Source organism: Taeniopygia guttata, chromosome 3 (genome assembly GCF_048771995.1).
Source record: "Taeniopygia guttata chromosome 3, bTaeGut7.mat, whole genome shotgun sequence".
NCBI lineage: Eukaryota > Metazoa > Chordata > Aves > Passeriformes > Estrildidae > Taeniopygia > Taeniopygia guttata.
In genome coordinates this window covers 55,113,669-55,140,576 of record NC_133027.1, presented here as the reverse complement: position 1 = coordinate 55,140,576, position 26,908 = coordinate 55,113,669, and the positions used below count along the sequence as shown (strand labels likewise).

The 26,908-nt window shown below is 34.9% G+C and overlaps 1 protein-coding gene across 9 annotated transcripts in view; it reads right to left on the bottom strand.

Moving 5' to 3' along the window:
- LAMA2 (laminin subunit alpha 2) overlaps positions 1-26,908 on the bottom strand; it is a 333,883-nt gene that overhangs the window by 163,660 nt on the left and 143,315 nt on the right. The window lies entirely within an intron of this gene.

Genomic DNA, 26,908 nt, shown 5'->3' with positions numbered 1-26,908 from the left:
GCCAAAGGTTATTTTCCTATCTCTTTCTACTTAAATGGCTTACAACATTACTATTGACAATACTGAACCACAGTGACGGCTGCACTAGTAATTCAAAGCAAAGTATGACATAAGAAGCACTTTGGGATCCTTTAGGAAACTGAAATATATCATAATGGTTTAAGCTTGAAGGAGTTTTGTAACTGGAGTATCTGTTGGGCAAAATTATTCTGACAGGAAGGATTTACTGCTTTTAATAACTGCCAGTGATTCTAAGTAGGAGTTTTTGAATGAAATAAAATGTAAAGAAATCAGTATTTTGAAAACAAAATTCTTTTATTTTCTAAGAAAAATGCAAGGCTTTGCAAAGCCAAACACCTGCTCTTCAGACGTGGCTTGTCATTTGATATAACAAATGCAACAATAATATATTCTTATTTGGTATTTTGCTGCATATCATGGAGACCTCTAAGGATCACATATCAAAACAAAAGCAGTAAGAATAAACATTTGAATATTAAAAAAATATATAGATGTGTATAAACTTGTCTCTGTGTACTACAATTCATCAACACTAATGATAGAAAAAACCCCCAACAACTCCTTGCATTTTGCTTTCATTTTCAGGTAAAGGAAAAAACAAAACAGTGAATCAGAACCCTGTGATTTTTGTCTATTTGCAGTCAGTAAAAACCATATTTTAAATTACTTTGTCTCTGGAGCCAATGCTTTCTCATTATTAAATTACTGGCCACTTTCCTGGCTTGCTAGTTTTGCAGACTTTCTTCTGCTAACCCTACTCATGACAAACTAACATAGCTTTGAAAAAATAACTATGTTTTCTTTTAGAGAAAGAAATTTGTGTTTGATGTTAATTTAAATGAATGCTAGTTAGCAGTAACTGTATGTATGTATGTATCACACAAACCCTGAATTTTAATACTGTTTTACTCAAGGAAGAAAGATATTTCAGAACAGTACATATAGCACTTAATTAACAAATATGCTTTAAGACAGATTCTTTTTTTTAAACAGTGTAGATAAAAATCTATCATGCCATTTTTTATTGTACCCATGAAAGCAATTCTGCACTTGTTATCACCATCATGGTAATCCACAGATGATTATTACTTGAGGCAATGTGCTCATATAGAGGAACATGCATACACAATGTAATATGCACACTGTGAAAATAAAACTTGATATGAACTTGTCTCTGAAAACTACAAAACTGTTGCTGTTTTAAAGGGTAAGAAAAAAAACTAAGCTTGTTTCAAATAATCTCAAAAAAAAAGGTCATTTCTGAAAATCTTTTTAGGTATTTTTTTTTCTTCAAGTTCGAAGTCTTTATCTTTCTTAGATATGATTTTCTATGAAAAAAAACCCCTACATTTCTTCTTAGAAGGCTGAAGGAAGGATAAGCAATCAAGCTAATGAGATTGGAGAGCAAAGACAAAAGGCATGAACTGATGCCCAAGACAGAGAAAGCAGAAAGGGCATAGCTTTATAAGTCCTCCATAAGAAAACTTATTCTCTCAATTTCAAATTTGTCTTAATGGGAGGCAACAAAAACATCCTTTAGCCATAGCAAGGATAATGCAGGTGTATGAACTTCGTGGTTGCTGCAATCATGTGTACTATTTTTAAGATGACTTTATGATTTTTTTCCCCTTAAATGAAAAATATTAAAAAATGTGTTCTCCATATATTATCCCAATTATAAAAAACACATTACTCTATAGCAAACTATATAGGTTTCCACTTCTTATTTGTTCCTTAAAGTACAGTGCTTTCTGTTTACAGATTTGAAGCAGTATCTTTTCTACCAATTATTATATTATATACTGTATCTTTTATGGGAAGAAAAAAAAAAAAGAACTCTTATATTCATGAGTTACCTCTGCTTTAAAGGCAGAATGATGGAGAAAATTTGCTTTGGATGAATTAATAACTGTCAAAAAAAGAGGGCAAGTCTACTGCCCAAGGGTTACATGTGCTGAAAGAATCAACATCAATCTTACAATGGCATAAGCTCTATGACTGTCATACAGAGAGTCCCATTCAAAGGATTCATCATCAAAAAACATTGCAGTTCCATGAGGTACGTTAACATAGAGTGTGTGATTAATATAACATGAATTTGAATTCACACAAGAAGGAAAGTTCTACTGAGATTAAATGTTCTTAGGCCGGTCGACTTCAGACACTTAATCATGTAGATATTTTGCTATTTTTCTTTTTTTACAGAAAGTGCTATGTGGATATAGGTGAAAGTCACATATTTCAAAGATAGCCTCCTATTCCCTTCACAAATTCACTTTTCAAAATGTCAGAAATTCTTTTATCTTTGGCTATAAAATATAGTGCACAGCAAATTGAGCAGGAAAACCATGGGATAGCATTGTCCTATGCACACCTCATTTTAATGTTCTGAATAATAAGAGGCACCTAAAAGTAATAAAACACTCACAAGCTTGGGGAATAAATACATTAAGTTAAGCTATGAAATAATATCCAATGTGATCTTAATGAATGCTCATGATGAACACAGAGTAAGTATCCACAGATAGTAATAAAAGAATGTGCAAAAAACCCAAAACTATTTCTACTGAAAAATTATCTTCTTCATGTCCATATTAATCACCTAACTCATCTAACTATATATTTTGTACCTTTCCAGAAGATAAACTTGACCTTACTCGCTGAAAGAGATCCCCTCTTTTTTTGTTGCTTTCCCTACAAATACTGACACTTTTCAATTCAATGGAGGCTTTTTAAAAATAAATTCCTTATAAATTCCTTACCTTACAGTATACGGGCACTGTGTATGTTATATCTGGCTGCTATTACAGGAGTGGATACTATTCACCTTTGATGACTGGCAGTGCCCTTTCTTAAAAGGATTCATTTCAAACTTCACTCTTCCTGAGTATGGAAGATGGAAGGATAGGTCCATTATCTTTCAGACAATTCCCTGAATAAAATTCAGCTCTTATTTTCAGGACTGAAAAATCTTTAGGATGCAGAAAAAGGCCACTGGCATAGTTGCAAGTAAAAAAATCAACACAGAGATCATCAAAGAGCAACCAAGTTAAAGGAAGGGGACACTGATGTTTTAACAGATCACGAATTGAAAACCAAAAGTTTAGTGATGGACTGCAGTCTTTTTCCTGACTCAACCTAAAAGACTGAGTCCAACCATTAACCCAGCACCACACCTATCCTTCACAGAGCTGCTGCCTTTTAGATATCTTAAAACATCTGTTTCAATCCCTATAATTTTATTTATATCAATTTTTCATTAAATAAACTCAGTTCTCCATGTTTTTCTTTTCTTAACCTCAAAAGAGAGTAAGTCTAAATCTCTTTTGGGCTATCTCCAGTTGACAGTAGAGCCCTGGACACATCAATATCCTTTTATGAGGGCTGAAGTGACTTCATAAAAAGTTGGAATTGAAAGTGTCTTTTGTAGAGAGAAAAGTTTAGATACAGAACAATGAACAAGATTTGACACCAACAGTTTCACCTTGAGAGAAGATGGAGTCTGTGTTTATGTGTATACAGGCAAATATACGTGGTTTTATGTATATAGCAAGCACACTGTATTTAGATAGCCTAAATGGAGAAGATACACAAACCCTCATTCCAGGTGCTTCAGAATGTCTCAGGAAATATCCCACTTGATTGCAATAAAAGTTCTCATATGTCTATTTTCTAAGGAAGCACTCCTTACTCTAATGTCAGGATAAACATATATAAAGCTATAATACTCAAATAATGAAATATTATTTACAAAAACCACTAAAAATCAGTTTAAACTCGTTATCTCTGTCAACATAAGTTCAGTTTCTAGCAACTGATTTATTAATGTTTCCTCATTTTTATCCTTGGAGAATGCAGAATGACATTATCTATGTGCATCAAAGCCCAGAAGAAGAATGAGAAAATCATGCTGAGTTTTGGTGTTGCAAGTAATTGTTTGAAAAATAACTGTAATTTTACAACCTTAAACATTAAATCTCAGAATTTCATCACGTGCTCTGGGCTCCTTAAACATTATTATCAGCATATGAATCTTGAATCTAATAGAATCTAGGATTTTCTTTATTATTCATTATTACTCACTTGGTTTCAATGGCTTTTCAAAAGTTACTCTGAATTTCAACAGAGTTTGGAAAACCTCTACTTAATTTTATATTTTATCCAGGATAACAACTTTTAACTTCCCTGAAATGTCTTTTGAATTCTTGGTGTAACAAAAAGCTATAAAGCTCATAAAGAATCAACCTCTGCAAGTAGTTCATATATAATAGATAAATGCAAGGTCTTCTGAGTGTGATTAATGTGATTTATATACCTGCGAAAATTTCCTTTAATTGAATGTGTTCCTTCCTTCCCTGTTTCTGTCGGCAATGTGTATTTTCTCTCCATTTCTAACATAAGCCAGGCTGCTAGGTCCTAATAAACCAAGTTTTGACTAACAGTTTAAATTTTCTGCGTCCATCTCAAACTCTTTAATATTTAGCAGGGTTTTATGCTGCCTTAGATCTAATGCAAATGGTGTAGTATGAACAAATGATTAACCTTATGGCTCCAAGATAAAATATAAGTAAAAAAGCTATCACTTCACAATAGCATTAGGGGAAAAAAATGATTAAAAATGTTAACCTTAACTTAGTGCTGTTTAAAATGTATCTTAAATGAAGACTTTCACCTACACAAAGTTATGCAAGTTTCCAGACACAGCAAGAACACATCAGAAACTCCTTTAAATGTTAATCTCTATTTGAATAATGCTCATGTATCAAGTATGCTCAAGTATCAATTAAATAATCCTCATGTATCAATGTATCAAGTTAATAACACACAATCAGAGAGTGGGTTTATTTGCTATAGCATCTCTCTACAGGTTGCAAGTCGTTGTTTGGGCTCAGCAGTGTGCTTAAGACCCTATTGCATTTGGTCATATGAAAAATTTCTTAGATCTACAATTGTTTGAAATTTGGAATGGACAGAGATTAGATCCAATAATATCTGTCAGTCCTCCACTGCCATAATGTCCTTCACTAATGTATGAATTCTGGTTTTTCATCTGTCTCTTCCCACCCTCACCCTAGCTGCATTGGCCCTTTTGTTACTGTTTCAAAATCTCTTGAATTAACTACCAATTACGGTTTAATTATATAAGTAAATCACCTTTTATTTAAAACTGTCTATTTTCTAATCCATTCAACATTTCATTCTCTTGCCTTGACTGTAACAGACACATTCCCTAGCTTAGGAAATAAGTGCAAATTGCAGTATACTGGGTTGGTGGGCAGGACAGCATTGATGTGTGCTTGCATTCTTACACTAATCCTTATGCACATGGTACTAGCCACAGCTGGAGATGCACAGACCTTTCCTTGGACTAACTGCAGCTGCTCTTGCTTTCTCATAGCTGTTCCAGAACTGATCCCCTGCTGATAGAAGTTGCTGTAGCTCCATGAACTTAATTGATTTCTGAAAATTTCTACTAACAGGGCATCTGTCTTTTCCTGTTGCACCAAGTGCCAACTAAGATGTTGACATCTCACTTCTGAAGAGATAAAGGTAGTCCTGACAATCTCTGGGGAGCGAATGAATGTCCAAGAACAAGAATTACCATTATTTAACACTTGAAACAAATCTCTTTTCACAGCAAATCCGCTGCTATATCCACTTAAGTCTATGAAGAATTTCATAGTCAATATCTTTTATTAAAAAGTTTCTGAATGTCAAGCAGAAACCAGGTAGCTAAGGTCCACACCCAAACATTAAAACTTCTTATATTAGGCAAAAGAAAGAATAGAATATGAAACAGCAGAGAACATATTGCTACATATTAAGCCTGTCCAAATTCATACAGGCCATCAGGTTTTATTTTTAAAATGTAAGTGTGCTGTACTTGGGAAACAAACTTAAAAAAAGCATGCAGCCCCTATGTGGCATATGTAACACACAACCTGTGTACTCTCACATCAGCCTGTCTCATGCCTGTGTCACTTTCCTGGCCTGGCAATAAATTTTGTGCATAAAACTCTGTGCACCTTCTTGTACACCATTAAACAAGTCATTAATGGGAAAAAATGTATTTTTATGCATATTTAGGAAGACTGTAAAATTTCACAGTCCTGTGCAACATGCATGGAATTCCAGCGCATTCTCAACATGATTCTAAAATATTTTAGCTTAAGTTAGGAATTGTGTTGTTTTCAAATGCTTTTTCATAGTGAAGTGTAAATTCAGGTGCACAAGCCTTCTGTACAAATAATTGTGGTCAGAAAGATGCATCAGGGCCCATCGTTTGCAATATGTAGAAACTGTATTTTGAAAAATTCAGATGAGAGCAGGGTTGGTCACAGTACGTTTTTCAAGAACTACTGAAATTGTAAATGTTAAACGTTCTTATAAATCTTGCATTTAGTTTGAAATAAATATTTAAGATCCAGAGATTCCTTTAGCATTTGAGACGCTGGTAAGTGATCCTCATAAAACTTTTAGTTTATATGGACTGAAGCCTGAATAAGCCTCAGTTTGTCACACTTTTCAGATCCTTCTGCAGAGAATCTGAAATCTCAAATTGTTTCCTGTTTATAGTTTTCTTTAAATATATTTCAAGATAAATGGCATCAAAGGTAATATCAGTTACTTTAGTATTATTGTGCCAAAACCTAAAATATTTTCCACCTAACTATTGACTTTATGCTTTATTCTTCAATGTTTTCGGTGATACAGTGCATTTTAAGTTATTGTGTATAAGTGGTGAGATTTTCATAGCAGGTGGATTGCAGGAATGACCACTTTGGAGACTGGTCAGGGGCTCCCATGAGCAAGGCTCAGCATGGTCCAGCTGGCTCTGCAGTGGACACACCACAGCCCATCAAGCAAGCTGGTCATGCTTCTGCAGAAACATAAGTAAGAAAGGGGAAAAAACATGGAATGAACAGAGGAAGAGGGAACAAAAACCCTGAGAAACATCAGAGAGAAAACCTAGGTCAGAAAAGGAGGAGGTGCTTTATGACACAGCAAATATCTCTGCAGCCCATGAAAAACCCGTGCTAAACACGAAACTGCATCCCATGCAGAGCCCAAACTAGAGAGAATTTTTCCTGAAGGACATGCCAGAGCAGGGGAAAAATGCAAGAGAGGAGTGGCAGAGTGGAACTGCTAGGTACTGACCACACCCTCCAGCGTTCTTTCATGCATTCAGGTAGTGACAGAGGAGTCAGCAGTGAAAGATTAAAGTTCAGCCTAGGAAATGAAAAGTATTTTAAGTTTTTTTCTTTATTTGTCACTATATTAATAGGAAATAAATTAAATTAATTTTCTCCAAGATGAACCTGTTTTGTCAATGACAGTGATTGGTAAGCAATCTCTCTGTCCTAACTTCTATGCATGAGCTTCCTTACCCTATTTTCTCCCCCTGCCCTGCTGAGAAGAGGGGGAGATTGAGCATCTTGTTGGGAGTTTGGCCCTTAACCACAGTTAACCCATCATATCACCTCATTTTTATTCTGGAGCAGTTGATTTGAGATTATTATGTGAAGTGTGCAAACATCAAGATATGCCTACCAGAATCAGAAGAAAATGTCTCAGTGATATTTTTAGTTACAGTTTGAGGAAAACATCCAGTCTTTTTATAAATACCTGAAGGTAAGGAATATAATCTATTTAAACTTCAAGATATCTAAAGTCTCACTGAAGTCAATGCAGGGAGCGTTGAAGCTCTCTGCAATGCAATGAAGTCAATAATCTGAATTGAAGCTATGGTGTCTAAGGTTCAAGTATTTTTCCCATGTTGATCCATGTTAAGCTATGGTGTCTGAAGTGCCTAGCACTTCACAGATGTACCACAAAAATAGAATTAGAGAAGGTCAAAATATAATACACCACAAAAAGCTTTTCAAAGATTTTAACTTGCTGCTAATTCAAATTCTTAAAATAGTTTACCCATATTAATATATTACTTTACATCTAACAAGTTACATAAAGCTCAGTTTATTTAGATTCTGGTTGAATTGATTAAAATGAACAGTAAATGAATGGTTCTGCAACTAAAAGAACTCCTAACTCGTAGTGTGTCAGCCACACAGACACAAGTCTTTAATGAAAAACTAGACTAACATTAAGTCCATATGCCAGCTATGGCACGTTTCTCACTGTATTTTAGACCCTGTGGATCTCTCTACTCCCATTTAACTACTGTGAACACAGGCACTCATCACTGGCATTTAAGATTTCTAGTACAATCCGTAATCTCTGGGAAAGGTCACTGAACTGCATTTCACCAGAGACTAACTAACAGGAATGTTTGAGATTAAAAAACAAAAGTGTAACACGATAGCTTACAATACAGTGATTTCCAAATAGGCGCCTGTATCTCTGTGATATAAAGTAAGCTGCCAATAAATTTAATTTCTATAATTTTTAATTTTAATTTTAACTGCGTGTGGGTTTGTAACTAATACAGAATCATAAAATTGCTGGGAGGAACCTCTGGAGAGGGAGGGGAGCTTGGGAGGAACCTCTGGAGATAATCTTGTTCAATCCCTAAATCCAACCAAAACTTTAGATGAAAATTTTTTAATTTAATTGATACCTATATATTTAATTTAGCATAGCCTTATATGGAAAGAAGGAGTACAACTGTGAGTACGTAAGACCTAGAAAAAATGTTCTACTTTACCATTCTGACCTTGAAGAGTTTAGCATCCTCTGCAATAGCAAAGAGCTTCTAACTTCAGCTTGTGAGAATGCAAAAGAAAAGAGGAAAAAAATGCCAATATAACTAGATGAATTGAAGAGGCTTTAAAAAAATATTCCCTATGGCCTCCACTATTACTCAAAAGAAGGAAGAAAAATTAACACATAAAGAATGGCACATTGATACCACAAAACTACTTGGAATAGAAGTTGAGTTGAGGAGTTGTCTTACCTTTTAATAATGAAGCAATTTAACTTTAGAAATGCTTTTTTTTTTTGTTCTGGAACTATTGAGAAAATCTGAAGAAGTTTGCCTGACAGTTTAATCCAAAGAGTATTTCAGAGGCTAAACTGACAAAACAGAATTTACTAGTCGTCTACAGATGCGCTGTTAATTCTCTTTATTTTAATAAATACCTGCCAGGCAAAAATATCTGCTCCAGGACAAATGAAACTTCTCATCTGTAATGAAATCCTTCAGTTTTCCATTTTAGGGAGACCAAAAAAAGTTTTTATCATGAGTTGATCCCAATAAATTCCCACTACCTTTCTCCCAGACATTTTATGAAAGATGGATTATCCACCCAGACACATTTGAAAATTATTTCCATATTGCCAGAATCCTTGCTTTTCACTCATGGTTATATCTTCTCACCCTTAAAATGAATGCACATGAATTATTTTCAGTGCTAATTATGACTAGCCTTTTTGAGATTAAAAATCTAGCTACAGTAAGGAAGAAGCAATTGTGAGAACATCAAGGTGCAGAATAAATATTTCAGCTGGATAATTTAAATGGGTCTACAACTGACTGTTAGTTGGCTACTTACCGTAAATCACAGGTGTCTCCACTGTGCCTTTTCATCAGCGGTTTTCTAAAAAAATAGGAGTTTCTGCTTGGTAAGGGCAGGCCCCCAGAACACTACAGAGTGTGTAGCTAAAGTTCAAAGGAGGGTATGAAAGCATTGACTATGCATCAGGACATGAAGTGCTATCATAATCACACTCTCCCGGGTGGCACAAATATTTATGCAGCTTTCAGCACATTTAATTTAAATTAAATCCCACAGAAGTTAAGTAACTGTTTTCCTGGAAATCTATCTAGGCACAGGATGACCTTGTTTTTACTCAAGGTTCTTTCTTGTGTTTCCATTCAATTAAAACTACTTCTCAACTCACTTAGTTAGCTCCTTATTTGGATATGCTGACTCTATTATTGTTTTTGTCTATTACACAAATGCTTCCATCCAATTTTTTTAATCAACGTACCAGCATCAAGTTAGTGTAAAACTGCACAAAAGTTTGTGAATTATTGCACTGACATTTTTTTATATTCAGGTGCAAGGACTGGAAGCAGTCTGAACTAGAGAGGTTGGGAATTCAGTAATTAATACCTGACCTAGATTATTAAAAGTTATCTCAGAACATTTACAACACCCTGCTGGTAGCAGTAGAGCTAAGGCAATTATTTAATAAACACCGCTTTGGTCTGCTGAGGATCTACAAATAACTGACTGGTCATATGCTGCTGAGAGGTTTCCAATTACTTCAACTTATGCAGAAAGCTAAAATATATAAATATTTCATAATTGTAATTATATTTTCCACTGGAACAATATGCAGCCACAACTGCATGGAGCAGTAACCTTTGCAATCATGAGCTGATTCTAACAATGTATACAAATTACATCTTTTGATTTGAACATTATAGCTTGGAAAGCTGATGTTTTATAACCTGCCACATCAAGCATTTTAATTATTTACATATAAACATTTCTGTCATGTGTAAACCATTATTTACAAATTACATTGACTGTAGTTTCCTTATAGTTATGTTACACACAGGACACTGTATCTTAGTTTCATTTATAATTGAGAAAAACAACAAGCTATTATTTTTTGTGAGCTGTCTCCCTGATTGGAAATCTGGGAGTTATTGTACAGGATATCTACCTTGTCTGTACAGGCTTCTATCACAAATCTAATACCAGAGGGACAATGAGACTTCCTGTGTTTAAGCTTTCTTTGTACTGTAAAACTAAAAAAAACTGTAACTGCACAGTAGAGTGTACGGTGCAGACTGTCAAAGAGATTTCCAACATAAGATACAGCCTAAAGTACTTCTCATGAAAGGGGTGGGATTTAGTCAAGCTTTTGGATTTTATCAAGCCTTTGCCAGCATTTTAAAGCATTTTTCTAAATGGAATATTTTCAGGTTAAACTGGGAACTGCAGGGACCCTAGCCCCATCTAATGTTATATACCTTATTTCGCTTTAGGCTTGATATTCCCATTGTTCCTTCACTGTCAGTGGAGAAGCAGAGGGTATCCCTAAATTCATGTAGAGCATAAGTTAATGCTATGAATTGTCCTCTGTGGGAATTTGCCTCTCCTTCAGTTACACAGGGAGTGATCAAAATTGCCTTGTGAACTTAACACATCAGAACAGACCTAATTATTTGGCAAGATTTCTGCATTTTCCATTTAGGAAGTTGATTTGATTAAGTCTGTGGTGAGCCAGAAAATCACAATTGTTTAAATTGTTTACAACAGTTTTCTCTAGTGACTCTCATCCTACCAAGCAATTAATGTGGTTTGAAGTTTTTGCACACTCATCTAGATGCAGGTAGACTGCAATGAAGTCTTTCCTCAGTCTCCTCTTCTCCAGACTGACCAAACTGAGTAATCTCAGCTGCTATTCATATGTCTTCCCCTCAAAGCCCTTCATCACCTTCATTGCTCTTCTTTGGACACTTTCTAATAGCTTTATATCTTCCTTATATTGTGGCATCCTAAACTGCACGCTACTCAAGTACTCTTTAATAGTTTCTCCTAATTCAACAGCGTGGTGTTTCAATAACATGTCAATACCAGCAGCCTCAAAACTAGAGAACGGAGCAATTCCTAGATTAATAAAACAGACATGTCCTTAAAGTACCCATGTGAATAATAACTCTGACAGTGCAGCTCAAAAACTACTTTGCAAACTTTTGTTTTCAGTTTTAGTCATCTGTGTATCCAAAACTCATTCAATCCAAGTGCCATCATATGGCTGAATAAAAAATTTTGTAATTTGAGTTTTGGCCCAAGCACCATTTTATTACCTTGGTTTCAGCCTATTGAAATGAGGAGCTCATGAAAATTATTATTATTAAGTGCTTAGGCCCTCATTTCAGTATAGTCATAGCTCTTGACTGAATAGAGTATCATTTTACAGTAAAATAAGGAAGTATATTATACTTTAAGAGCATTTAAAATTGTCTAAAGTAATAGTTGTAAGTCCTAATACACTGTGTAAGACTTTTAGCAAACTAAGAAAAAGACATAAATTACTACCATATTGTACACATGTTGATGAAGATAATATCCTGCCGAGAATGAAAATGTCATCCTAAAATAGAAAGCCACATTTCCTCAGGATATTGATCTAGTTTAGCTAGACCCCATAAAAGACAGAAAAGTGGATAATGTAACTTCAGACATGAGAAGTTATTAAGTGAATTGACTGTTGGAGCAGGACCTAATCCTGAGTCCCTACAGCATGAGAATTTCTCAGGTCAGATTGTTTTTATAGCTCTATTCTAATGCAGTGCACATTTGGGAAGGAGGAGGAACTCTGAATTGAGTTACTTGTTGTGGTGCCTGTGTCATGTATTTTTTGTACAAGTATTTGCTTACTTGCCTCACAAAGTCATAACGTTGGTTTTGGGTTTTTTTGGTTTTTTTTTTTTTTTCTGGAACTCCACAATACCCTTTGAACATATTTGTAAAGACTTTATTTCTTGTCAAAGTGCTCTAGCAGTAAATTCTGCTATGAAGGATTTTGTTTTTAAGTTCATGGTGTTTTAATACCTAAAAGGTTTAATCAGCAACTTAACAGACATGTGAAACAAGATACAACTAACAACATTTAAAAATTACATTAATTGTTAGGCATTTATATGCTGGATCCTGCATTACAAGAAACAGCAACAGTTGCTCAGTTGAACTGTGTTCAGCGACCAAAAATTTGCCATCTGCAACTTGTAGTGTCTACATGAATACACAAAACAGCATCAATCAGAGTTGCTACTGAACCATGCAGTTAAGAGCAAAAAACACAATTCCACTTTGAGGACACACACTGTCATTCCTATGGCCCAGAGAAAGATGTTTAAACTTTAGGACAAGACATTAGAAAATGAAGTACATACTCCCTGCCTCATAACTTATGTTGATAGTATACAAAATATCATTAATTGGTGCATCTTTAAAGGAGTATGGTCAGTATTAGTCACCAACTCTACCACAGCTGAGGAGCTGGTGACTAAAAGGGATGAGGGCATGATCACGTATAATTTTCTACCATGTAGAATGAAGCATTGACCTCATTCCTGTAATAAAACTGACACACCATAAGCTGGGAAAAACCTTTCTTGTACCATTATTTTTCTTGCAAGGGCCCGCTCAAGAGAAACCGGAATATGCCTTGAAAAGTAGTTACACTAATTCTTTTTCTGTATCCTCCTGTGATTCTGCTTGGTCTGATTTATTGCTTCCTTACTTCAACCCTATTTAGCTATTTTAGTACTGGCTCAGATGACTTTCCAGGGCTCACTGCTTTTGATATACTCCAGTACAAAAATGGAGTGTGTGATGCAATCACATAAATTAGGAGATTGATAAAAATATGTTGTTCATTTACTTTAATACTAACCTGAATCAAAGATATGTTTAAAAATTCTTAAAGTGTTAATACCAAGGACATAGATTCTAATCACTGCTAACATAATTGTTTTAAACAATTATCAGATTATAATGTTATGATAGAAATAACTCATCCCTGAAAAACAGACATTTAAAAGGATTTTCTTATGATATAATCACAAAATATCTTCCTTCTTTCTGATGAGTGTCAAATGCAATAGACAGGAATGACTGATGAGAAGCAAACAGTAGTTTGTGCCTGCAGTTCTTTTATGAAGTACAGGTCATTTTGCCTCCAGGCCACTTATCTGAATTGCCAGTGTAAATTTTTCCTAGATTTTCCCATACAAACCATTTTTAGGGACCTCTCAAAATCAAATAACAATGGTAGAGGGCTGGGCACATAGTGGGCTGCCACAGAAGCAGGCTTGATGTCTCAAACAAAACCTTCCTTTATTTGTGATAAAAATTTTAAGCATTTAGGATAAATAAAGGCCATTATATCCAAAGACAGAGGTACCGAAGCTACAGGCTTGAGGTTATGTGATGAAGGATCACTACATCCTTACCAGCTTACACTCTTCCCATGGCACCCACAGACCATTGTGATTATAAAGAGGCTGCTGGGCTGGTTGGATTTACTCTGGTGCAGTTTACATACTGTTACATCCTCAAATTTTGTCTTTTCCTAAGAAATATACTAATGGTTTATGATTCTATACTGACAAGAATAAACCTTTTTTTGGTGCCTCAAGAATGTAATAGCTACATACTCAGAAGGTATTAACATGCATCTCTCTGTTTTCTCTGAGAAAAAAAACCAAAAAACTACTTGGCAGACCTTGCTCTAAACCTGAATTGGTGATCTTCCCTCTATCAGGACAACCTCTTCTTCAGATCTGCAGGGTGAATCCTGTTTGCAGTTTAATGGTTTATTGCAGATTGTGCTTCCATTTCTTTCAGTATTGCAGGTGAAAGTTCTACAGAGCCACTGCAGAATACTTTGTACTGATTCAAAGAATACCTAATATAGATCCAGATCAAAGATCTGTAATAAAATAACAACTGTGTGTAAGTATACTCAATACTGATTGAGATCCAATGGGAGAATTTTTGCCTTAGCAGTCTTAAGATAAAAAAGAATTGCCCACAAAATTGGCACGTACTTAAAACTACACTTCATTTTCTTCTTAGTTGGCCAGATGAGAATTAGATCACATGAAAGCATGGATTTACACTCTTCCTAGTCAGAATTCCCTTCTGAATTCCACCTTTTCCTTTCCTCCCTCCCTAAAAGCAAAGAACTCAGTGGGCTCATGTGATATTTTTAGACCACTTTTTAACAACATAATTGTCTCTAAAGCTTGCAGCAATTTGAATTTCCCTGTGGTGAGCTGACACAAAAACTAACAAGGAATAAATAAAAAAGTTAACTTATTAATTAATAAAGAGAAGCTACTAAAACTCCTTATAGAGCTTGCAATTCCAAAGCAACCCTATGGACAACTGTAAGAACCTTGGGAAGTTCGAGATCAGTGAACACGCCATGTACTTCTGGTAGGAGCTACCTGCCTGATGGGTGTTTTTATTCTGGCTCCTAATAGGATGCTGAATGGTGTCCCAAGCAGATGTACTCATCGGGGTAGCTCAAGTCACTGACTATTCCCATTTCTGTTCACACAGTCAGGATAATAAAGCACACCAATTAAAAAATGTTTGCTTAATTGCTATTGCCATACTGCTGGGATTTCTATTTCAGATTCTTTATACACAGAAGAAAAGAAAGTATTTATGGCCTTTTGGGCAGTATTCAGGCTATTTTCTACTTCCAGTATTTTACATAAACCATATATATGTATTTCTACTGAACTGGTTAGGAATGCTTTTGCCACTGTGGTCAAATTTTCCTGAGGGTCCCAGATTGCCCAAAGCACATGCACAGTTAGCTAGGATATGTACATAAATCTGTGGTACTGATTACACATTTTTACTGACTGAGTTAATGAGTAAAATTTAGTTTTAGTGTCCCTCCTATTACTCATTCATTTGGTATTCATTGTTTTAACACTGACCATAATGATACCCATTAGGTTTTAAAATGGATGTCATTTATCCTTCCATAAGAATTCCATCATAATTCAGGAAGACGGCAACATACTCATTATGATGGATCTTTTCATTAATAAGGTGAATTTGTGTCGGCATTATCCAATATAATATCTGCTGTATTCAAGCATTAATTAACATGCACTTATTTTAAAGTGGTACTCACTACCTGCCTAGAGCAAAATAAATCCTGAATTGTAAGCTTAAATTCTTTACCACATTCTTCAAGCAAAGTGAAGACATTTCAGTAAATATCCAGTGCTTCCAGTGCTTTATGAAATGCTGCAACAATAGCATATGTGCCCTAGTATTTATGAAAACTGGGCTTTCCCATGATAGAAAGCAACATGCTGTTAACAGGCGAGAAACCCTGGGACATCATTTTCAAAGACACAGTTGACTGTAGACACTTTGCAGTTATTTCTGCTGCTGTTCTGAGCATTGCAGAACAATCTTAGGTACCTAAATAGTGAATGAGAGAGTGGGCTTTAAGCTCTCTGAAGATTTTTATATTTGAATATCAAACTAAACTTATGTTGTAGATATGTCAGAAGGACTTCAATAGGTCAGATCAAAATCTCTTTAGACTAAGGACTAGACTTTTCTTTCTCGTAGAAAAACACAAGAAAAATTGCATAATGTTAGTAAGGAAATAATCTGTCATCTTCAATTCAAAAAGCTCTAGATGTATTCAAACTGGCCCAAATTTCTGTATTTGAAAAATAGAGTCTTCTGCTGTGTGGCAGTGCAGAATATCACTACATGTTCTAAATATCTTTAATGCATAAATGGATGTAAATTAGCAAATTTTAAATGGAAATCAAAAATAAAACATGCAAAATACATACAGGAAACCTACATAAGAATTCAAATTAGATTTTCTGGGTTAAAAACACCAGGAATCTTTTGAAGAAAACAAAGGAATACTTTTTTATGGGTCTACTGTAAGTTTTTACTTTAGCTGCTTGTCATGAAGCATTTCATAGATCTATAGAACAACCATTTTCTAAATGCAGCATTTAGCCATACAAAATACCAAAAGACAGCCTGAAAGAACTATCATGAAAAAATCTCAAGAGGAAGTCAAAGGTGCATTACATTTTGGAACATATAATGCGATCAGAGTAAAGTTACTTCTCTGTACAATACATCTAAGTTATTCATATTTGCCTAGAATAATGCTCTCATAGACATCCAAGTATATAAATGGCAGACTGAAAGCACACTGTAGTCAGTAATAATATTTATAAACACATATAAAATAGGTGAAAAGCTGCTGCTTTCATTATTTTAAATAAAGAACCTCATAACTTTTCCATCACAAAAACTTGCACTGAAAGTTGGGAAGCTTTTTTCTTATGTCATTTCAATTTTGCCTGTAACTTTCAGAAAAACATTATATTTGTAACTCAGTAATGTGTTGTGCCATATATTTTCAAACAAATTTCACAGATCAATGAGGCCACCCCTGAATGGTGAATGTACTTCTATTTGATTCAAAATTTAGACAGTGCAGGGACAGTCAAGAGAGACTCTGAGATTTGGAGAGCTCTTTTGCCTATCCCAAATATTTTTGGTTATCATTTATTTTCCTTGAATACTTCAAGCAAAACCATGTTTTGTTACATGCTGCTCTGGGAATGCCTGCTAATGAGCCTGGTAATTTACTGATAGAATCATCTATTTGATCATACTTATGGTAGGAGTAAGAGATTCTGAGTTATGCTGGAACCATTAAGGTTCGAAAAGACCTTTGTGATGAATATAGTTCATCAATGTAATGCTGCCAGGTCCACCACTAAACCACTAAATGTCTCTAATCACCCCATCTACACATTTTTGAACGTTTCCAAGTATGGCGATTCCACTACTTCCCTGGGCAGTTTGTTCCAATGCTAGACCACTCTTTCAGTGAAGAAATATTTCCAAATATCTAATCTACACCTCATCTGGTATAACTTGATGCTTTTTCCTCTTGTACTATCGCTTATTACCTGGGATAAAAGACCCATGGCCACCTGTTTATATCCTCCTTTAAGGTGGTTAAAGAGAGCAGTAAGGTCCCCCTGAACGTTTTCTCCAGGGTAAACAACTCCAATTTGTTACCAAATGTTAGGATTTTTACACTACTGCAAGTGTCTTTTCAGAATACAGGAAGAAAATTGCAGTGACATTACCTCAAAGGCACACTGCAGTTACTCAGCCAACTCCATTAACGCCAAAGAGGATCACACTTTCCAAATTCAGAAACAAAGTATCTCTCTATGATGTTTCTAATGGAAAATTTGAGAATGTTTAGTGAAAAAAAAACAAAGCAGTATTTTAATGAACCATTGCCAGCTAGCTCTAACATGAAAGCTTGAGAGCTTTTTGAGAAAAGTTACCCTGATCATTCCTCTGTTTAATTTTCTGTAATTTTTAATCTCATGTGGCAGTTCTTATTCTCTTTCATCCTTTGTATTACACATTCATATTTTTGTTCAACAAATTACATGCATGTATAAAGTAATTTTTATTCAAATGTATAGGTATACTTATCACCTATTTGATATAAAACAAAAGACACAGAACAATGACAAAAATGGATTCTGTGCTTCTACCTAACTGAGCTAATACATCCCCTATGAAAGGGAGAAAAAATTCACTGGGCCTCATAGCACTGAAGCTGAAACTCGGCAAAAAAACTTTCTCAAAGTTCTTTCTCAAAAAGAACTTTTCATCACAGCAGACTAAACAGAATTAGCTCACACATTTAAGTAATAAGACACATCTGACCAAACAATGTATCTATTTATTTGATTAGCTTTAAAGGCATCTGTTGTTACAAATCTACTTTCTAAGTTTAAAAATGTGGCTTTGTTCCACTAGTTTTATTAATTCCGACTGCTTAGGTTTATTAACTTAGGAAATCTTTCCACACCTAATAAGAGCAGAATATTGATCTATTATTTCCTTTTTCATTTAACTTTTTTAATTTTTCTGTCTGTGTTTTTTTTTTTTTTAACTTGGCAAACATTTACAATTACTAGGTATGTGTACAGCTCTGTATTTTTGCATTTAATTCAAAATATGTAAGAAGAAAAAGTTCTTCTCTCATATGACAGACTTTGATCATCTAAGCTTCAAATAACTTCAAAGTAAATGAAATACTGTGTTGTGTTTTTTTCTGGAGTACAGAAGGTAGAATATTGACAGAAAACTACGGATTACTATTCACTGTATTTATATCCATTAATATTTCTGCAAACAAGCTATCTAGTTCACAGCACAGCAAACTTAGAATTATGTGATGTTTTGTCTTAGTAACTTCATGGTCGAGTACGTGCTGCAGTAAGGGAGAGCTCACCAGGACATGCGTCACGAAACCTCCTGGTAGGAAGAGATGCACGGCCACGGACAGGATTGTACTGACTGGCTAATTGCACAGCCTAAAGTCTTTTGTTTAAAGGACTGTTCACTCCAGTTCACACCTTCAGAGCATGCTGGAGCTATTCTACCGATAATTGAGACCCGGTTCTGGCATATATAGAGCTATTTATCTACTTCAATTTCATTTTAAAAACTGAATCATAACCAAAATCATATTCTAGGATTTTAAACTGAAGGGATGTATCTCTGGCCCTGTTATTTATAATAAATAAAATACACTTGAAATCCTCAACAAAAAAAGCCTAGAATAAAACTGACACAGAAAGTTGTTAAAATGATTGCCTTCACTGTGAAAAATTTGCCTGTCTCTAAAATGAATTGAACTAGCCAAGGAATTGATCCAGAAGTGCCAAGTATTTAATGATATTTGATACTTACAGCTTCAAAATCTTGTAATAAAATAATGAAAAATATTGGTAATGTTACAGTTCTTCTATTCTGTCCATTTTTCTGAGGAAGTTAGCTCTGGAAAATAAAGTGATAGACCTAAGATGGTCATGTGGCAGCAGCTCCCTGGTCACAGAGAGCTTCAGACAACTTTCCCAGGCCTTTCTGTGAAAGGCTGTCAGAAGACCAGAGAACAAAATGAGAAACAATTCTTATCTTCACTTGCTGCACCTGTTGTTGTGAACATGTGGAATATGTTATGGAGATTTGTTTACAAAAGGGTGGTTTCTTAACTGGCCAATGGTGATGCTGTTTGGATGGAAGGACCAATTGGGTCCACCTGTATCATGACTGTCTGTAAGGGTGAGGGGTTTCTTAACAAGTATAGTATAATAAAGTGATTGATCAGCCTTCTGAGAATCATGGAGTCAATGCTAATTAGTACCTGGCTGGGGACCTGTGACAACAGGGCCAAACATATCACTCTCGGCAATCAGAAAAAAAAAAAAAAAAAAAAAGATTAACCTGTATTGCAACAGAGAGTGCCTGTGAAACTGAAAAGGTATGTAGATACCAATCACAAATTCATCCAGCCAGGGGTGGTACTGCATCTATTGTCGGGAACATTCTAGCAAAATATGGAATGTTAAGGCAGGCTCATGAAAAAACCCACAAAACCACAAAACAACCTCACCAAAAATAAGTCCAAATCCATTCATTTGGGTAAAATAATCATCTATCTCTACTCATGCATGCTATCTGCTCTTGTTGCTGCCACTCCTGTCAATCTAAAGTTGATAGGTAATGGCCCTATGATTCAGGGGAACTGCTGAAGTGTGTACTCAGGCTTCAGTTTGAGAGATGGGTTCATTTATCATCACAATAAACTATTACCATTGATAGGTTACAACACATTGAAGAGACAGTCAGCCTAATTGGCTCAACTCAATTACCTCTGGAGGTGCCTCTAGGAGAAGAGCACTGCTTTGCAGGTAATATTCCATCATCCAACAAAACACTTGTTCAATAATTCACTGCAGTTCAGATTAGGGTTCTAGCACATGATTATCCCTTCCATATACCAAATATTGAGGTCTTAGCCCTTTTGTATCTTGAGTTCAAGAAGACAAAAAAAAAAAACATTCTACAGTTATGGTAATCCACACTTCTAAAAACTTATTAAATATTTAAAATTCCCACTTTTTAAAGAAAGATATTGTATTAAGCTAGGGTCTCTCTGGAAAATAAAATATCTTCTGTCATCATTCTCTTCTATTAAATATCATCTTACAGTATGCAATCTTACTAGGAATGTTAAGTATCGGATATCATTTTGCTTTCTAGAGATTTCACAAAGCAGTATGAGTCCATTCAGAGTAGTCAGGGTATATGAGACATGGGATAGGGTACATGAGGCACTAGATCTACAGGATTTAAAGAATGCTTCATCCTCTGTTCAGGTATTAGATCAAAGCATGATACTCAGTATTAATACGATTAGAATGATGACTCAATGAAAACACAAGTTATAACTAAGCAAATAATTCAAGCTTCTGATCACTATTGTGGTACTTGTCAGTTCTGGTTGCCATTTCATTATTCAATTCCTTGGCTGTTTATCACAGCCATAATGATTACTGCTTCCCATAAACTAACAAAAAATAAATTTAAAAATCATTACTTCACATACGCTTTGAATATCAGTTAGGGTTTTCTTTGACTAATGTCTTAATTGAATTCATATGATTTTCAACCATTTGTACCACCTTTACATCTTCTGTACTCTTATTAGGAATGCTGCTTTTTGTTTGAAAAATCAGGGACTCCTGCCAATATTTTGTTTTATAAACAAACAACCTTTTTGTTAATACAATAGATGTAAAATGCTATTTACCAAGTTAGTTGGATTAGGTCTCCCAGATCTATGAATTCATTAAAAATTCCCGTAAAATCCATACAATAAAATATGAGTCCCATAAATCCACCACACAGACTTCCTAACTGCATATGCACACGGATGATTAGCACTTGGATTTGGGCACCTGTGCTACACCTGTTTGGTTTTAAAAATTCTTAATGACACAAGGTAGCGTGTCAATCCAGCTTAGGTACCAAAACTTAGTTTCTAAGGACAGATGTAGAATAGCAAGGCTAATTCCTATATGTAAAATGGAAACAACAGAATTTATCCATCTTGTAGAGAAGCTGCATGTAAGGACAATTTTGAGATTGTCAGATGCTACTGAGCATGTCAAACTTCAAAAAAAATTATAGCACAGATTGAAAATACAACAAATGGTTTGTGCTAAAGGCTGTTTCCCTTGTGCACCATCAGAAATTCTCAGTATTTCTGCCCTGCCACATACTGCCTTTTTGACATGGAAAGCAAAATTGAACACCACAAAATATAAAACTAAAGCTCAGTGGTATCATGCAGTGTTACTAATGTGTTATTTAAATTCAACAATTTCAATTACATTCTATTTCAAGATTTTGTAAATCATTTAAATTTGACGTAAATTGTGGGGGGCAGGTAAATCAGACATAAATTGCAGTTTATTTATTCATAAATGGAAATCTGGAAACTAAACATAAAACTAACTCTTTATGGCTCTCAACATTTTGAGAACAACTATTCAGTAGTTCACAAGTATACCCTTTTGGTGATGGGCACAAATTCCTTCATCACATCCTGTGTAACCCAATATGAACTAGATGTTTGGACTATAAATTCTCTCTGATTAATCTAAGTGAGTAAAACTTGATTAAACACTTTACTTACAGGTACCCTGTGATGAGCAAGGAACTCTAAATATAGTTCTCAAAGCAAACACTTATTTGCTAGTGAAGTACTTAGCATGCACTAAATATATAGAAGTATGTATATAAGAGGAATGAAATATAAGAAGAGCAAAAAACCTACATATTCTTCCTTTCATAAATTTCAGTTTTCTTTTGCAGTCATTAAGTAACCACTATTCAATCTAGCTATCTCTAGCTTGGGAATCATAATCACCATATAGGTTTGCACGGTGATAAGCCCTCACTACAAACAACCAGATATATAAATTCTTCCCAAGTCAAAGCCTTTTTTTCTTTATCTTCCGCTTCTTCATATCCTTCATTATTTTAGTGATCAAAAAAATCAGAGAGTAAGACTTCGCAAGCTGGAAAGCATATTCCCCCAATTTACTTCCTTCTTCATTATTTCCAATCACCCCTCAGTGCTCTCTCTCTAGCATTCACTTCCCTTCTTTTGTGAAACTGCTTTATTTTCTGCTTGTTTCTCCATTTTTCAACTGCCTGTATTGATTGAAACCCTTGCCTTCAAGGCAGACTTGGGTAAGCAGGTAACACAAAGGACACTAGAGATTTATGAAATAATTTCACCAACAGTAAATTTTCTCTTTTATCTAGGGTAGTGTAAGATGATTTTAGCACTAAGAAATTAAATGTAACATGGGATACATGAAATACTGCAGTCAGTGTTCTCAGCTAGGCAGAGTCTGAGCCCTGTTTCAACCCATTTCCAGGGCGCAAGGAGGCTGTAACAGTCTACTGGGTATCCTTAGTTTCCTTGTAATCACAATAATGGCTGTACTTGAACCACCCCAACAGGCTACCCAAGCATCATTAAAAGCATTAACGAGGAACAAAGTGTGCAAAATTTACTTATCTCTTGGTGGTTGTTTACAGTCATGGGTACCTGAGCCCCAGGTAGGATAGTACTAATATTGTTGCCCTTTTTACTGGGGATCAAGACAAATTTGGCAAGCCACAGCTGTGAAAGAATGAGAGACCTACCCCTGTCCATTTCACGGTGCCAAACTGAAACAATATTTCAAGAAAAATAAAGACTTTAAACCAAATACTGAAATACAAATTAAGTAAACTTAAAGAAAACATCAGGTGTGGTTCAAATCCTTAAAATATTTTCCTCTTCCCTTGGATGTCTGCTCTGTCTCATCTTTTCCATATCTGACTCTGCCTATTATCTCAATTTTTAGAAGCTATATTGAAATAATAAATAAAATGCTAATAAAATAAATGGCCCATTTGGTATAAATTGAAGACAACTTCATACTGTCTACTGAGTCTGATTACTATGGTGACTTGGTTTTGGTCACGTCAGTTTAGATTGTCATTTAAAATAAAACAGCATTATTTAGATCAGTTTAATGTAACTTGTTATAAAACAAAAAACATCAATAAACTAAAATATTTTTTCTTAGAATAATGCATTCCAATGTGAAAGAAGATACTGAAGTAGCTGTCTTTTAAAAAATTGTTTTTAATTTATGTTTAACTGAATTGCTTTAATTTTCTGCCATAAGTTGGCTGTTAACTATTTTAAAAAATCTGAAATTTTCAGCAACTCTGAATAACTTCAGGGGTGTTGAAGGACATTTCTTGCATACTATGTACTGCTGATGCCTATTACTGTTTCATTTATAGATATGGATAACATGCATATAACCCAAGTATTTCATCCTACTCATACTGACAATAAATATATTAAGAATCATTAAATGTCCCTACAAAATTGGTTTTGTTATGTTATGCCTTACACTTGTGGATCACATTCCCTACTCTGTTCCCAATTCACTGTTGCAAGCTTGGTGATGTGTTTTGCTACACATTCAAAACTGGTGATGACACTTTCATGTTCAGATGGTATAAAAAAGGTAAATTCATCAAAAAATACTGGCCTTACCATCACACAGTGAGCAGATACTTCAAGCACTACCATTAAGTCACTAAAGGGTAACCTGCTTAAATGTGGACAACCCATATACATTAGGGAACAAAATCTCCTACTGATGGCCTAAACTGTCCATACAACCCGAAATAATGGGTTTTCTTACAAACATGCAAAAGTGGAGATCATACCAGCCCACCTAAGCTGCACTACTTTGCTTTCCTGACAATAATATGCTTACAAAAATCAGTCTGATGGCTGAATTTGACAAAGCTGAGTGTTGGAATACTCTAGGCTAGATTACTTTCATTAGGCCAAATAATTTCAGAAACAACTGATGGTAAAAATAGTCGCTTCCAACTACAATTTAACTTGTATTTCATCCATTTATACCAAAAAGTATTATGCTAGATTGCTTTCCTTTTTTAGGCAGGCACTAAAAGTAAAGGAGTTGTGGGTCTTTGTAACAGCATCATGTCCTATGAACAAGAAAATCTTGAGATCTGAAACTGTGACAAAACCATGATGAAGCTTTCTGGGCTTAGATGCATTCATAATTCAGGACAATTGATCCCAGCATTTCAGTTCCAGCTGATTATTGTATTATTTATGCTTCCTTACATTTTGGGTCTCAACTCCATCCCTTCCCCCGTGGGAGCCATAGATTGCAATTTGGTTGCATTATTCTGCCTTTTGTATCAGAATTGCCTAAGAAATGAATACAAATGGAAGGAAATAAACATAAAAGCTATGAGGACCTAGTTCATTATTATTTTATAGTTCAATTTTTAATCCTATGAGGTATTCTAGGCAGTCTGTAATAGATAATATGTCACAAAACAAACTGCTCATTCTATCCCAATCTAGTTTTCCACAAGTGAAGTACTTTTAAAAAGCTGACAGACTTTTAAAATTTGTATGAATTGACTACAGGCTTATTACAGTGTCTTCATTTCTGGACTCAAAGAAACAATAACTTAGTGAAGTCAGCAAATAGGTTATTACCAAATAGCTAGTTATAAAATAAAAGGAAAATAAATGAAGGGACAGGGTCAAAACATTCCCTTCCTGTTCTGTATGCACAGACTCTACATAAACTTTCAGCTGCTGTCTTGGTTTTAACTAAAAGTCAGAGAAAGAACAATACCTATCATATGACTGCTTTATGTCTATAGAGTTGATAAACATGATGTCCAAGAACTTTTCCAAGAGATAACAAAGCTTAACATTCAAACATCTTTTACTTTAATTTTCAACACGCTCTGATTTCACAAAGGATCAGCTTACATTAACCTTACTTATAGTGAATGGGATCATACTGTACCACTAATATAAATGATTCCTGTAAAACAGGGTTGGATTCAAGAAACATCTCAATCCAAATCTGCCAGTATGCATATAGTGGTTTGGAGAAAATGTGGTTTAGGGTTTCCATCATGTTGTTTGCAGTTTGAGTAATGGCAGCATTAGTGGCTGCTCAAAGGCCAGACAGAAGAGTGGGAGGGGTATTATGTGCTGTGCATTGAAACCTAACAACGTCCAGAGATTTGAATTCTAAGATGAAATCCACCTAAGGACTAAATTAACCTGCAACTACTGACACTAATCATCTGAAAAAGGCAAGGTAAATCTCCACCTTCACATTAAAGCTTGCCCTTGGCAGAGAAAGGAAGGTAAAACTTACAGCTGCAATAAAAAAAAAAAAAAAAGTATGTACCCAAAGATGGAAGTTTCCTCACAGAACTTCAAGTGGCTTCAGCCAACTCTCATGCGTGTGTCATGGACGGGTGGGAAGGGGTGTCATATGTTTAGATATGTTGAATATTATATTTAATTTTTATCTAATTATAGGGAGCTTCTAGTCATCATACAAATTATCAAATTGCTTTTTGATGAGGTATCAAAGAGGCAGAGTGTATACGTAATGTTAGACTTTCAAAATATCCCACACACCTAACACTTCTGGATTGATTTTAAAGAAACAAATGTTTCACATTATCCTGCTGAGTTGGGTATCTAATTTTTAATTTATTGTATACTTTCTTTTCAGTGCTCTGATCAAACGTTATCATACTATAACTCATAACACTTTCAGGCAAATTAATAAAATATTTTAGCATGGACACATGTTTAAAAGAAACTTATAGATCCATTGTCAAAACAATTGAAGAAACTGCTAACTAAAAGAAAATGGGGTTTTCAAATACCTACAATGTTATTAGAGTTTCTAGAATAATGCAATTTTTCAGATTCTAGAAGGTCTAACACAGCCCAATTCCTCATGATTGCTGCAATTCTTAGTTCAGTAGGCTATGAGAAGGTAGGCAGGTGAGAATATAAACTGCTTTATGATACCTACTAAAACCTTAATACTAGCCATTTTAAATCTGTTCTCTCAAATTATCCACTAGGTATTTTATTTCTACAAATTAAATTCCACCAGATTACTCCCAAACGTATTCTGCATCAAAAACATTGTTCAATTTTCCAGTTCAAACGCATATTATATGGCTTTTTGAAAAATTAACTGAATTTATACAATGAAGTTTAAGTTCTGGTTACAGCACGTATCTTTAGAAGACTAAAATGGCATGGTAATGTTGTATTAGTTTGCTCATGTTTTTGTCCCACTCTGACATAAACAAGATTCTGTACCATCTACAGCCTCTTGTTATTTAGAATGTCTCCTTCGAGACACAAAGACCAGTATCACATAGCCTAGCATCACCCAGATTTAAATGAAAAAGAAAAAGCTGAAAAGGCTGCACAGGGGTATTCTATTTAGAATGTTTATTTTCTTTCAAAAGAGGCAGTTTGAGATGTATGTAAAACAATCAGATAGCACACATATGTCAATCAATACTGTGCAGGCACACACATGACATATCAACTTCATATT